Genomic DNA, 14,763 nt, shown 5'->3' with positions numbered 1-14,763 from the left:
GGTGTGCTTGAAAGTGAAACAGGTTTTGGATGTCCTTTAATGCTACAAATGGCTAAGTTATACACTATAGTGGGTGTCTATTTATTGATATGAATCAGAGTGATGAGTGTACTAAGCCATTGTTAGGACGTGGTTGGAATAACGCTAATGTGCCACTATACCAGAAAGCCCCCATTAATGGAAAGTAGTTGGGCATGAATACTTTTGATTGTAGTCCAGCTTCCATAATTAAAGGTTATGTAGAGGTGCAATTCAATCATATTTGGCAGACCTCAGACAAGCTGCATTTCTCTTGGAGTCTGGGGCTTGCTAGTCCCGTACCCATGAGGTCCAGCAGTTTCCCATCCAAGGGAGTCAGCTGCTGATCCAAGATAGACTCTTTTAGTCTGGTGGCTGATTTCAATAGATAACCACCATGAAAGAACATTGACAAGCCTTGACATTTAGTCTTCTTAGTGTTGGTGTTGTACAGGCTGGTTTCACCAGAATACTAATGAAGGTGAAAGCAAGAACAGTAGATTGAGTGAAGAAATCTTGTGAAGAGTCACTTTGACAGATCCGTTGAAGTCTTTTTTAAAAACTGACTGGACATCATTTGCGGTAATGGCTGTTCCTTCTAAAGACCTTCCTGGCGATGTGACCCACACACAGAGCTAGAGGATCTGCGTGGCTCAGGTGTTTACAATACCTCCCTCCTTTCTGTAATATGATCATCTAGTCTCTCAAGATCCTTTCAGTACTGAGTAGTGAGGGTGCACAGATTTGCCTCTGAGGGTTAACTAATGAGCTTTCCAATGCTTTGCTAGCTCTCAACAGCTGGGGGGAAATTAATAGAGCTTTTTCATAGCACCCATTGTTTCTCAGGTAGTGTGGCGTCAGACAATGGAATTTGACAACACCATATTTCTTTTAAATGGCAATTTAGTTTACAGGGGTTTTTATAGAAACCATTAAAGCAGCATAAGAACAGCAAACATTATTTTAATGCTAGAAAACATCACTTTTTGGCCTTTGTGGCTTAGAAACAACTGTTCTTTTTGAAGTTTTATATTATCAGCATATCTGGATATATTATATTTAGCCCTTTCATCTTAAGTCATTAATATAGATTGTAAACAGCTGAGGATCTGGTACTTGTGCCTGAGGCAGACCACTCATTAGAATATTCTGCCAACCTGTATATAACACATTTATCTCTATCCTTCATTTTCTTCATTTACCAATCCCTCACCATGATTATAAATCTCCCTCAAACATATGTGCCTTTATTGTGTGTGCTACAGTTAATGTAGCACTGTACTTAATGCTTCTTTGAAATCAAAATACACTGTATCCAGTATCTTCCCTTTATTTATTCTACTAGATACATCATTAAGAAATCATTCATGCTGACTCAGCTGAATCACAATACACTTTTCCAAGTGCTCTATTATCATGTTCTGGTTTAGTCCCTAAGTGTCCAGCAACTAACCATAGAACTACAGTGAACCAAAGTCACTGATAACTTAGAAGATGATAGACAAAATGAGATGGAGGAACAGAGGAATACACTAATCACTCACATTAGCCAGGATACAAAAAAAACCAAACACTTCTGTTTATTTCATAAGAAATAGAAACTAATGTTAAACCTTTAACCCGGGTTAAGTCACACTGAAATTATTGTATACACTTCTAGTGACTACATTGCAAGAAGTCTAGAAGATGGATCGAAGGTTCACAAGGATGATAGCAGAGGCACAAGGGTAGGAGTAGAGTTTGAACATAAATTGACTGTGTCATTTTTCTCTAGAAAAAAAGGCTGAATTAATCAAATTAAACTTTTGAAAGTAAGTTTAAAAGTAAAAGCTTTGATGGTGTGGACACAGAAGAAGCAATCCCATATGTAAGGAAAGTCACAACTTGAAGTCATTATTATAAGACAAGTCACTACACCAATCCAAAGGATGAAAGTGTACAAATGAATTTCACAAATTACTATTCTTGTAACTCTGATGTGAAACCCTGATGTGCATTTATGTCATAAATGCAATGAACCATGTTACCAACCCAAGGTTGCTAGAGCAAATGATTGAAGAGCTGAATAATATACATAATATTATACATAATTATATTATATAATTATATACATTATACATAATTGTATAAGGGCTAAGAGTGTTGTAAAAACAAGCCTGAAGGCTTTGTGTGTCAATGCGAGGAGCATTCGTAACAAGGTGGATGAATTGAATGTGCAGATAGTTATTAATGAATATGATATAGTTGGGATCACAGAGACATGGCTCCAGGGTGACAAAGGATGGGAGCTCAACATCCAGGGATATTCAATATTCAGGAGGGATAGACAGGAAAGAAAAGGAGGTGGGGTAGCATTGCTGGTTAGAGAGGAGATTAACAAAATAGAAAGGAAGGTCATTAGCCTGGAGGATGTGGAATCGATATGGGTAGAGCTGCATAACACTAAGGGGCAGAAAACGCTGGTGGGAATTGTGTACAGGCCACCTAACAATAGTAGTGAGATTGGGGATGGCATTAAACAGGAAATTAGAAATGCGTGCAATAAAGGAACAGTAGTTATAATGGGTGACTTCAATCTACATATAGATTGGGTGAACCAAATTGGTAAGGGTGCTGAGGAAGAGGATTTCTTGGAATGTATGCGGAATGTGTTAGCTGTGAGGAGGATGTGAAGAGGATGCAGGGTGACTTGGATAGGTTAGTTGAGTGGGCAAATTCATGGCAGATGCAATTTAATGTGGATAAATGTGAGGTTATCCACTTTGGTTGCAAGAACAGGAAAACAGATTATTATCTGAATGGTGGCCGATTAGGAAAAGGGGAGATGCAACGAGACCTGGGTGTCATTGTACACCAGTCATTGAAGGTGGGCATGCAGGTACAGCAGGCGGTGAAAAAGGCAAATGGTATGTTGGCATTCATAACAAAAGGATTTGAGTACAGGAGCAGGGAAGTTCTATTGCAGTTATACAAGGCCTTGGTGAGACCGCACCTAAAATATTGTGTGCAGTTTTGGTCCCCTAATCTGAGGAAAGACATTCTTGCCATAGAGGGAGTACAGAGAAGGTTCATTCACCAGATTGATTCCTGGGATGGCAGGACTTTCGTATGAAGAAAGACTGGATCGACTAGGCTTATACTCACTGGAATTTAGAAGATTGAGGGGGGATCTTATTGAAACGTATAAAATTCTAAAGGGATTGGACAGGCTAGATGCAGGAAGATGGTTTCCGATGTTGGGGAAGTCCAGAATGAGGGGTCACAGTTTAAGGATAAAGGGGAAGCTTTTTAGGACCGAGATGAGGAAAAACTTCTTCACACAGAGAGTGGTGAATCTGTGGAATTCTCTGCCACAGGAAACAGTTGAGGCCGGTTCATTGTCTATATTTAAGAGGAAGTTAGATATGGCCCTTGTGGCTAAAGGGATCAGGGGGTATGGAGAGAAAGCAGGTACAGGGTTCTGAGTTGGATGATCAGCCATGATCATACTGAATGGCAGTGCAGGCTCAAAGGGCCAAATGGCCTACTCCTGCACCTATTTTCTATGTTTCTATGTTTCTAAACACAAGAGATTTTGCAGATGCAGGAAATCCAGAGTAACGCACACAACATGCTGGAGGAACTCAGCAGGGCAGGTAACATCTATGGAGAGGTATAAATAGTTGATGTTTTGGGCCAAGACCCTTCATCAGAAAGTTTCAGCATTGACGTGCTGAAACAATGTGTCCTTTACCTGTCAGCTCTGAAGCAACCTAGAGTACTCATAATAATGTGTCATGAGTTGTGATGAATGACATCTTGAGGGAATAGGCTTACCACAACTATATAATGATCATTTGACAAGATGCAGATGCAGGAGATGGTGGTGACGTTGGAAACAGTGTAAGTGGAAAAGGAGGAAGCAAATTGGAGAAACCTTTTCTGCTTGGGTTGTCCATTAGAAACTAACTTGAATATAATATTAGTAAACATGAGCCCCAATTCCCTATTCATCAAAGATCCTACACATCCCTCTATGATTGACCACAGAATTTACTTGGCCTTCATCCAATGACAAAACATACTATGTTTAAACCTGCTTTACCAATTTTGCAAATACATACAAACATAAAGCTAGTTCCATTGTTTCTGTCTTCCATGTTGTTTGCTTTCCCTTGTGCCCCTATGCAAAACTCCCCAAGCATGTTTGGTGGAAGGTTGTAAACCTTTAAAAAGAGAAATTGCAGGTAGACTTGGGAGATGATCTTGTACACTGCCAGAAAGCCTGGCAGCAGACAACAGAATCTCGGCATTATTGGCAGCAGTCTAGGCTGGCTGGCTGATAAAAGACAGCACCAAATATATTAAGAGTACAATTTGTCATTCTGTGGGGAGACATCAAGCTCTGAGCCACAGTCACTCAGGAGAATAGTACTGAATCAAAGTAACTGTTGGAAGAACAATTGCTGGATTGGCATGGTACAGTGCAAGCTTCTTTGAACATGCTGTCAACAGTTTGAGTTTGCATGGCAGTATGTAAATCTTCCATAGCACCATCAAACTTTTCAGTGCTGTGCTCTGATATTGGGTGCCTGTTGCTTGTGCGGAATGAAAGTTGTGAGAATTGCTTTTCAAAGTTTAAAAGTTCAAAGCAAATTTATTATCAAAGTACATTTATGTCACCTTATACAACCCTGAGATTTGTTTTCTTGCAGGCATACTCAGTAAATCTAAGATATGTAATAGAATCAATGAAGGATGGCACCGAATAGAATGGACAAACAATATACAAAAGACAACAAACTGTGTAAACACAAAAGCAAAGAAAAATAATAATAAACAAATAATGAATATTGACAACATGAGAAGATGAGTCCTTGAAAGCGAGTCCATATCTTGTGGGAACAGTTCAGTAGCAGGCATCATAAATTGTGATTGTAAATGTACACATGGAGATTTTGCCATTACAATCTTGCTGGAGGTAAAAGATCTATATTGTCAGATGAATATGGAAATTTTACTTGAACTTTCATATTAACTACATTATCACAGTGTCATACAAAATTTAATCATGCTCTTTGTCCCATGGTAACTTTACTGCTCAGCCAATTCCATTTTATACTCCTCACATTACCATTAACACCCCACAAAATCTAGCTATGCACCAGAGGCAATTTACATTGGCCAGTAAACCTACTAACCTGCATGGCTTTGGGATGTAGCAGGGAACCAAAGCACCCGGAGGAAACCCACCCAGTAGCAGAGGTCACGATTGAACTCATCTCACTCTAACATCACAGGAAAAACTGTGCCACTAACTTTTCCAGCAGATCTCTCAATCTATCCATAATCCTTTTGTATTTGTGAGGATTCTTCTCAAGATGGCTTGTTCAAACTGATTGAATTATTGAGCACCACAGCACAGAAGCTGGCCCATTGGGCCATATATAACAACCTAGCCCTCTATAACCCTCCCATTTGGGTCCTTATCCAAATTTCTGTTAAATATTGAAATCAAACCTCATCCACCATGTCTGCTGACAGTTCATTCCACACTCTTTCCACCCACTGAGTGAAGAAGATCCCCCTCAGGTTCTCCTTAAGAGTTTCACCTTTCACGTGAATGATCAACTTGCCTGCTGGTCAAAAGCTGCTTCTGCTGTGCTGGTCACTGATTGGCCCATTCGCAGGAGGCGGCCATTGACTTTTGCTCCACAATTCTGGCACGTCAGGGGTACAAGAATAGTGCTTGCAAGACGTTTGGTATTTTTTTCATGAGGGGCTCCCCTTCAGAGTGGGTCATGATCAGGGGCTGAAGAATCATTGGGAATGTGTGCTGCAGAAAGGGGGCACACTTAGTGTTGTAGTAGAGTAACTTGAGGCAGCTTAATGAAACACTTCTCTGAGTTAAGCATGTGATTGAATGTTTACTGTTGTAGCTTTATACTTAGGGGACTTAGATAAGTACTAATTTGACTTAGATGCTTAGTTGAGTGTTTCATGGTTCGTTTGTAAGTAAATAGGTAATATGCTTACTTGTAATCAGTGTCTTCTGTCCCACTTACTCTCCTGCACTTAATGTAACACACCCTTAACTCATGACCTGTAGTTCTAGTTTCAACCAACTTCAGTGATAAAAGCCTATTTGCATCTACCCCATTTATATTCCTCATAATTTTGTATACCTCTATCAAATTTCCCCTCATGCTCCAAGGACTAAAGCCCTAAGCTAGTCAACTTTTCCTTATAACTTGGGTCCTCAAGTACTGGCAACGTCCTTGTAAGTTCTCTGTACTTTTTCAATTTTATTGAGATCTCTCCTGAAGGCAGGTGAGTAGAACTGTACACCAATGCCTTATACAACTTCAACGTAACATCCCATCTCCTGAGTTCAGTATTTTGATTTACAAAGGCCAATGTGCTGAAAATTGTCTTTATGGCACTCTTGAACTGTGACACCACTTTCAAGCAATTACGGATCTGTATTCCCAGATGCCTCTGTCTACCACACTCCTCAATATCCTACCATTCAATACACAAGTACTACCTTGCTTTGTCTTGCCATAGTACAACATCCCAGACTTATCCACATTAAATTCCTTTTGCCACTTGTTCAGTCCATTTTTTCCAGCTGGTACAGATCCTGCTGCAAGATTTGATAACCTTCAACACTGTCTACTATGCCCCCAATCTTGGTGTTGTTTACAAATTTGCTGATCCAGTTTACCACATGAATATCCAGATCATTGATAGAAAAGACAAACAACAACAGACCTAGCACTGATCTCTGTGGCACACCACTAGTCATAGGAGCCTCTAGTCCAGGGGTTACCAACCTTTTTTATGCTATGGACTCCTACCGTTAACTGAGGGGTCCAGGGACCCCAGGTTGGGAACCCGTACTCTAGTCAGGCATGCAACCATTTACGACTATTCTCTGGCCTCTCCCGCAAAGCCTGTGTCTAATCCAATTTACTATGGCATCCTGAATGCAAAGCAACTGAAACTTCTTAATCAACATTCCATGCAGGACCTTGTCAAAGGTCTTGCTATGGTCCACACCTCTCCATCATCAACTTTCCTGTTAACCTCTTCAAAAAAAAAACACTAAGATTTGTTAGACATGGTCTACCACACCATGTTGACTATCCCTAATCATGCCCTATTTATCCAAATACCTATATATCTGGTCTATTAGAATACATTCCAATAATTTGGAACATCTGGCTGACCAGCCTATAATTTTCTGGCTTATACTTGGATCTTTTCTTAAGCAAATGAAAAGCTTATTTATTCTCCAATCCTATGGCATTTCACTTGAGGATAAGGATATTTTTAAGTACCTCTGCTAGGGCCCCCGCCATTTCTGCACTATCCTTTCACAAGGTCTGAAAGGATACCTTATCAGGCCTTGCAGGTTTATCCACTCTAACTTGCTTTAGGACAGCACCCTCTGTAATCAGAATATAGTCTGTGAACTCACTACTGTTTTGCCTCAGTTCTGTAGAGTGGGTGTCCATCTCCTGAGTAAATGCCAATGTAAAATCTCCACTGAAGATCTTCCCCATCTCTTTTGACTCCATGCATAGATGATCAGGTTGATCTTCAAGAGAACCATTTTTGTTTCTTGCTATCCTTTTACTCTTAATACAGTATATCTCTAGAGACCCTAGGGACTCTGCTTCACGTTGTCTGCTAGAGCAATCTAATGCCTTCTTTGACACCTCCTGATTTCCCTCTTCAGTGTTCTTTTGCATTTCTTATGGTTCTCATGCACCTTTCTGTCTATATCTGCTATGCACCTCATTCTTCATAGAACACCCTCAATATCCCTTGGAAACCTAAATGAATTATCCTCGACTTTTATTCTGAGAGAAACATACAAACCCTGTACTCTCAAAATTTCGCTTTTGAGGCCTCCCACATACAAAGCACACCTTTGTCAGAAAACAACCTGTCCCAATCCACACTTACAAGATCATTTCTGGTACCCTCAAAATTGGCCTTTCTCCAATTTAGAATTTCAACCCAAGGACCAGACCTTCCCTTCTCCACAATTATCCTGAAATGAATGGAATTATGATCACTACATCCAATGCATTCCCCTACACATACTTCTGTCACCTACCCTATCTTATTCCCTAATAAGAGATCTAGTATTGCACTCCCTCTAATTGGGACCTGTGTGTATTGACTAAGGAAACTTTCCTGAACACTTTTGACAAATTCTATTCAATCCAGCCCTTTTACAGTTTGGGAGCCCCAGTCAATATATAGAAAGTTAAAATGACTTGCTATTACAGCCTTGTGTTTCTCTCAGCTGTCTGCTATCTTTCTACAGATTTTCTCCTCTAAGTCCTGCTGACTATTAGGTGATTGTTAATATATTCCCATTAACCTGGTCCTCACTTTCCCATTCCTCCATTCTACCCATAAAGTCTCAGTAGCTGAGCACTCCAGCCTGTATTGTCTAAGCATTGCCATGACATCCTCCTGCTCTGTTACGTCTAAAACGGAACTCCAAAAAATTGAGCTGCCAGTGCTGCCCTCCTACAACCAAGTCTCACTAATGGTTACAATGTCATAATTTCACCTGCTGATTATTGCCCCAAGCTCATCTGCCTTACCTACAACACTCCTCGCACTGATATGGACACAACTCAGAACATTATGTCATCATGCTCAACACTTTGATTCCTGTATTTGTGTGTAAACATAATTAGATCTTTGCCCACAAGTGCTCCACTATCTGCCCTGGCACTCTGGTTCCCACTTCACTGCACACAGTACATGCCCCCTACTTGGGCTGTCAGTATATCTTTGACAGTTCTAAGTGTGAGAATGAGTTTTTTTTTGCTTCTTCACAATAATTTTCCTCTTGTTCCTCTTCTCTCTATATGCAAGTTTATACTTATGGAATGCTAGAAAGGAGAAAGGCACAAAGATAACATTGTGATAAGAATTGTGCATGGTTGAGATTGAACTTTTGTTCAATGTGCATCTAATCAGATAAAGGCGAGGGAAACATCAGAGACAACAAGGCTTTGCTCTCTGATGTGCTCAAAGCCCTTTATGCTTACATTGATCATCAAAATAAGGAGTCTCCTTCGTGAACTCTGCCAGTCCCTGATGACCCTGTGATTTCATTCTCTGTAGCTGACATGAAAGCATCCTTCAGGAGGGTGAACTCATGGAAAGAAATCTGGCCCAGATGGGGTACCTGGCCAAGTACTAAAGACCAGTGCGATCAACAGGTTGGAATGTTCATCATAACTTTAACCTCTTGTTTTGTCAGTCTATAGCATCTACCTGGTTTAAACAGATTTCAGTTATTACCTGGGCCTAAGAAGAACATGGTAACTTGCCTCAATGACTATGCTCCAGTAGCACTTACTGTGTTGAAGTGCTTTGAGAGGTGGTGATGAAACATACCGAATCCTGCCCGAGAAGCAAATTGAAATGGGTCCAATTTGCCTACAGTCACAAAAGCAGATGCTATTTCATTGGCACTTCACTCAGCCTAAGAACATCTCAGATGCATACATCAGGATGCACTTTATCGACTACAGCTCAGCACTATCATCCCCTCCTAATCAGTAAGGTTCAATGCCTTGGCCTCAATGCCTCCTTTTGCTAGTAGATCCTCAAGTTCCTTTCTTGTAGACCCCAATCAGTTCAGATTGGCAACAACACCACCTCCACAATCTCCATCAGAGTGGGCTCACCATAAGGCTCTATGCTTAGCCCCTTGTTCTACTAGCTTTACACTTCTGACTATGAGACTAAGCGCAGTTCCGATATCGTATTCAAGTTTGCTGATGACATACTATCATTGGATGGATCAAATGTGGTGATGAATCAGCATACAGGAGGGAAATTGAAAATCTGGCTGAGAGGTGCCACAAGAACAACATCTCACTCACTGTCAAGGATGAGGTAACCAGAGTTGTATGAGCCAGTCCTCGTTGGGGGTTCAGAGCTGAAGAGGGTCCTTGGTATTATCATTTTAGAGGATCTGTTCTGGGTCCAACACATAACAGTCATTATGAAGAAAGCAAGTGCAGCGCCTTTACTTCCTTAGTCGTTTGCGAAGTTTCTGCACGTTATCTAAAACTTTGACAAACTTCTATACCTGTGTAGTGGAGAATATTATATTGACTGGTTGCATCATGGCTTGGAATGGAAACATGAATGCCTTTGAATGGAAAAGCCTACAAAAGGTAATGGGTATGGCCTAGTCCATCACAGGTAAGGCCCTCCCCACCATTGAGTAATTCTAGATGGAGTGTTGTAAGTGACAACAACATCCATCATCAAGGACCCCCATCATCCTGTCCGTGCTCTCTTCTTATTACTGCTATCAGAAAGAATACACAGGAACACCAGGACCCACACCATGAGGTTCCGGAACAGTTATTACCCCTCAACCATCAGGATCTTGAACCAAAAGGGATAAATTCACTCAACTTCACTCACCCCATCACTGAACCATTTCCACAACCTATGGACTCATTTTCAAATACTCTTCATCTCATGTTCTTGAGATTCATTGCTTACTTATTTATCATTTTGACTTTTTCTCAGCTCCAGCCAGTATATTGTGACATCCTGGAGATTTACATAAATATTTTGGTGGAGGCCAATTGTTCAATGCTATTTTGTAGTGACTTTGTGATGATGCACTCTCGAAGGATTGGACCCAGGTGCGGAGGAATGGCAGGCTTTCTCTGCCATGGAGGTCCCTGGCCAGCTATCCAACTCAGGAGTTGTAAATGGCAGGCTCACAACTCATGCCAGCAGCAGGGGAATGACAGAACCCCCAGGAGGTTAGACATGAGAATACCAACAGGGCCGTGGAGGAGATTCTAAGTGACACCATGAGACAATCCATTTCTCTGACACAATGAGCCCGCTGAGGCGCTGAATCAGAGTCTGCTTTAAATAATCAGAGAATGCGGGAAACATGTGCCAGCCACAATTAACTTGGCTAGATTAAACTGAGAACACAAGGGCTTAACAACTCCAGTTAAGGTATTGATTATTAAACACAGGTGCTCAAAAACGTGAGAAGCTCAACACTCCAGCAAGTGGCAGGACTCATGACAGTACCTCACCCTCTAGGGCTGGCACCTGCCAGCTCAGGGAACTCCTGAGGCAGGTCTGAAAAATACATGGCAGACCTGGAGCTCGAGGCAGTGCTGGTAAAGCCGAAACAGCTCTGATAGTCCCGAGGCAGACCTCTTGGGTGCAGGGCTGGGAAATCCGGAACAGCTCATATGACACAAACATTGTATTTGACACAGAAACATTGCACATGACTCAAAAACAGCATATAACATAGAAAACCTACAGCACAATACAGGCCCTTCAGCCCACAAAGCTGAGCCAAACATGTCCTTACCTGAGAAAATACCCAGGGTTACCCCAAGCCCTCTGTTTTTCTGAGCTCCAGATACCTGTCTAGGAGTCTCTTAAAAGACCCCATCGTATCCACCTCCACCACCGTTACTGGCAGCCCATTGCATGCACACACCACTCTCTGCATAAAAAACTTACCCCTGATATCTCCTCTGTACCTACTTCCAGGCACCTCAAAACTGTGCCCTCTCGTGCTAGCCATTTCAGCCCTGGGAAAAAGCCTCTGACTATCCACATGATCAATGCCTCTCATCATCTTATACATCTCTATCCATCTCTATACATCTAGGCCACCTCTCATCCTCTGTTGCTCCAAGGAGAAAAGGCTGAGTTCACTCAACCTGTTCTCATAAGGCATGCTCCACAAACCAGCCAACATCCTTGTAAATCACCTCTGCACCCTTTCTATGGTTTCCATATCCTTCATATAGTGAGGTGATCAGAACTGAGCACAGTACTCCAAGTGGGGTCTGACCAGGGTCCTATATTCCTCTTAGCTCCTAAACTCAATCTCACGATTGATGAAGGCCAATGTACCTTATGCTTATTTAACCACTGAGTCAGCCTGTGCAGCAACCTTTTGTGTCCTATGGACTCAGACCAAAGATCCCTCTGATCTTCATCAGTGCCAAGAGTCTTTACCATTAATGCCATGTTCAGTTATCATATTTGATCTACCAAATTGAACCACCTCACATATATTTGGGCTGAACTCCATCTGACACTTCTCAGCCCAGTTTTGCATCCTATCAATGTCCTTCTCTAACCTCTGACAGCCCTCCACACTATCCACAACACCCCCAACCTTCATGTCATCAGCAAGTTTACTAACCCATCCCTCCCCTTCTTCATCCAGGTCATTTATAAAAATCACAAAGTATAGGGGTCCCAGAACAGATCCCTGAGGCACACCACTGGTCACTGACCTCTATGCAGAATATGACCTGTCTACAACCACTCTTTGCCTTCTGTGGGCAAGCCAGTTCTGGATCCACAAAGCAATTTCCCCTTGGATCCCATGCCTCCTTACTTTTTCCAATAAGCCTTTGACGGGGTACCTTGTCAAACACCTTGCTGAAATCCATATACACTACATCTACTGCTCTACCATCAATGTGTTTAGTCACATCCTCAAATAATTCAATCAGGCTCATAAGGCATGACTAGCCTTTCACAAAGCCAAGCTGATTATTCCTAATTATATTATGCCTCTCCAAATGTTCATAAATCCTGCCTCTCAGGGTCTTCTCCATCAACTTACCAACCACTGAAGTAAGACTCACCGGTCTATAATTTCCTGGGCTATCTCTGCTCTTCTTCTTGAATAAGAGAACAACATCTGCAAGCCTCCAATCTTCCAGAACATCTCCCGTCCCCAGTGATGATGCAAAGATCATCACCAGAGGTTCAGCAATCTCCTCCCTCACCTCCCAAAATAGCCGGGGTACATCTCATCTGGTCCCGGTGACTTAGCCAACATAATGATTTCCAAAAGCTCCTGCACATCCTCTTTCCTAATATCTACATGCTCAAGCTTTTCAGTCCACTGTAAGTCATCCCTAAAACTGCCAAGATCCTTTTTCATAGTGAATACTGAAACAAAGAACTCATGTACCTCCGCTATCTCCTCTAGTGCCATATACACTCTTCCACTGTCACACTTGAATGGTCATATTCTCTCACGGCTTATCCTCTTGCTCTTCACACACTTGTAGAATGCCTTGGGGTTTTCCTTAATTCTGTCCGCCAAGGCCTTCTCATGGCTCCTTCTGGCTCTCCTAATTTATTTCTTGAGCTCTTTCCTGCTAGCCTTATAATCTTCTAGCTCCCTATCATTACTTAGCTCTTTAAACCTTTCGTAAGCTCGTCTTTACTTCTTGTCCAGATTTACAACAGCCTTTGAAGACCACAGTTCCTGTACCTTACCATCCTTTCCCTGTCTCAGTGGAATGTGCCTATGCAGAACTCCACGCAAATATCCCCTGAACATTTGCCACAGTTCTTTCGTACATTTCCCTGAGAACTTCTGTTCCCAATTTATGCTTCCAAGTTCCTGTCTGAAAACCTCATATTTCCCCTTACTCCAATTAAATGCTTTCCTAACTTGTCTGTTCCTATCCCTCCCCAATTTTATGGTAAAGAAGAGTTGTGATCTCCATCTCCAAAATGCTCTCGCACTGAGAGATCTGACACCTGACCAGATTCGTTTCCCAATACCGGATCAAGTACAGCCTCTCTTCTTGTAGGCTTGTGTCAAGAACCCTTCCTGAACACACCTAACAATCTCCATCCCATCTTTATCCCTCGCTCTAGGAACATGCCAATCAATACTTGGGAAATTAATATCTCCCACCATGACAACCCTGTTATTATTACACCTTTCCAGAATCTGTCTCCCTATCTTCCCCTTGATGTCCTGTTACTATTGGGTGGCCTATAAAAAACACCCAGTAGAGTTATTGACCCCTTCCTGTTCCTAACCTCCACCCACAGAGACTCTGTAGAGTATCCCTCCATGTCTTCCTCCTTTTCTGCAGCTGTGACACTATCTCTGATCAACAGTGCCACACCCCCACCTCTTTTGCCTCCCTCCCTGTCCTTTCTGAAACACGTAAAACCTGGCATTTGAAGTAACCATTCCTGCCCCCAAGCCATCCAAGTCTCTGTAATGGCTCCAAGTACTGATCCACACTCTAAGTTCATCTGCTTTGTTCATAATACTTTTTGCATTAAAATAAACACATCTCGAATCATCAGTCTGAACGCGTTTCTTCTTGATCAAATGCCTATCCTCCCTCTCACACTGTCTCCAAGCTTTCTCTATTTGTGAGCCAACCACCTCTCCTTCTGTCTCTTCAGTTTGGTTCCCACCCCCCAGCAATCCTAGCTTAAGCTCTCCCCAATAGACTTAGCAAACCTCCCACCAGGATATTGGTTCCCCTGGGATTCAGGTGCAACCTGTCCTTTTTGTACAGGTCACTTCTGCCCCAAAGGAGATCCCAATCTGAAACCGTGCTCCCTGCTCTAATCCCTTAGCCACACATTTATCCTCCACCTCATTCTATTCCTATACACACTGTCATATGGCACAGGCAGTAATCCCGAAATGACTACCTTTGTGGTCCTGCTTCTCAACTTCCTTCCTAACTCCCTGTCGTCTGTTTTCAGGACCTCTTCCCTTTTCCTGCCCATGTCGTTAGTACCAACATGTACCACAACCTCTGGCTGTTCTCCTTCCCACTTCAGAACATCATGGATGCCATCAGAAACATCCCGGACCCCGGCACCTGGGAGGCAAACTACCATCCGTGTTTCTTTCCTGCATCCACAGAATCACCTGTCTGATCC

The sequence above is a fragment of the Hemitrygon akajei genome, chromosome 7, assembly GCF_048418815.1.
Source record: "Hemitrygon akajei chromosome 7, sHemAka1.3, whole genome shotgun sequence".
Lineage (NCBI taxonomy): Eukaryota > Metazoa > Chordata > Chondrichthyes > Myliobatiformes > Dasyatidae > Hemitrygon > Hemitrygon akajei.
Note: the sequence above shows the minus strand (reverse complement) of the source record.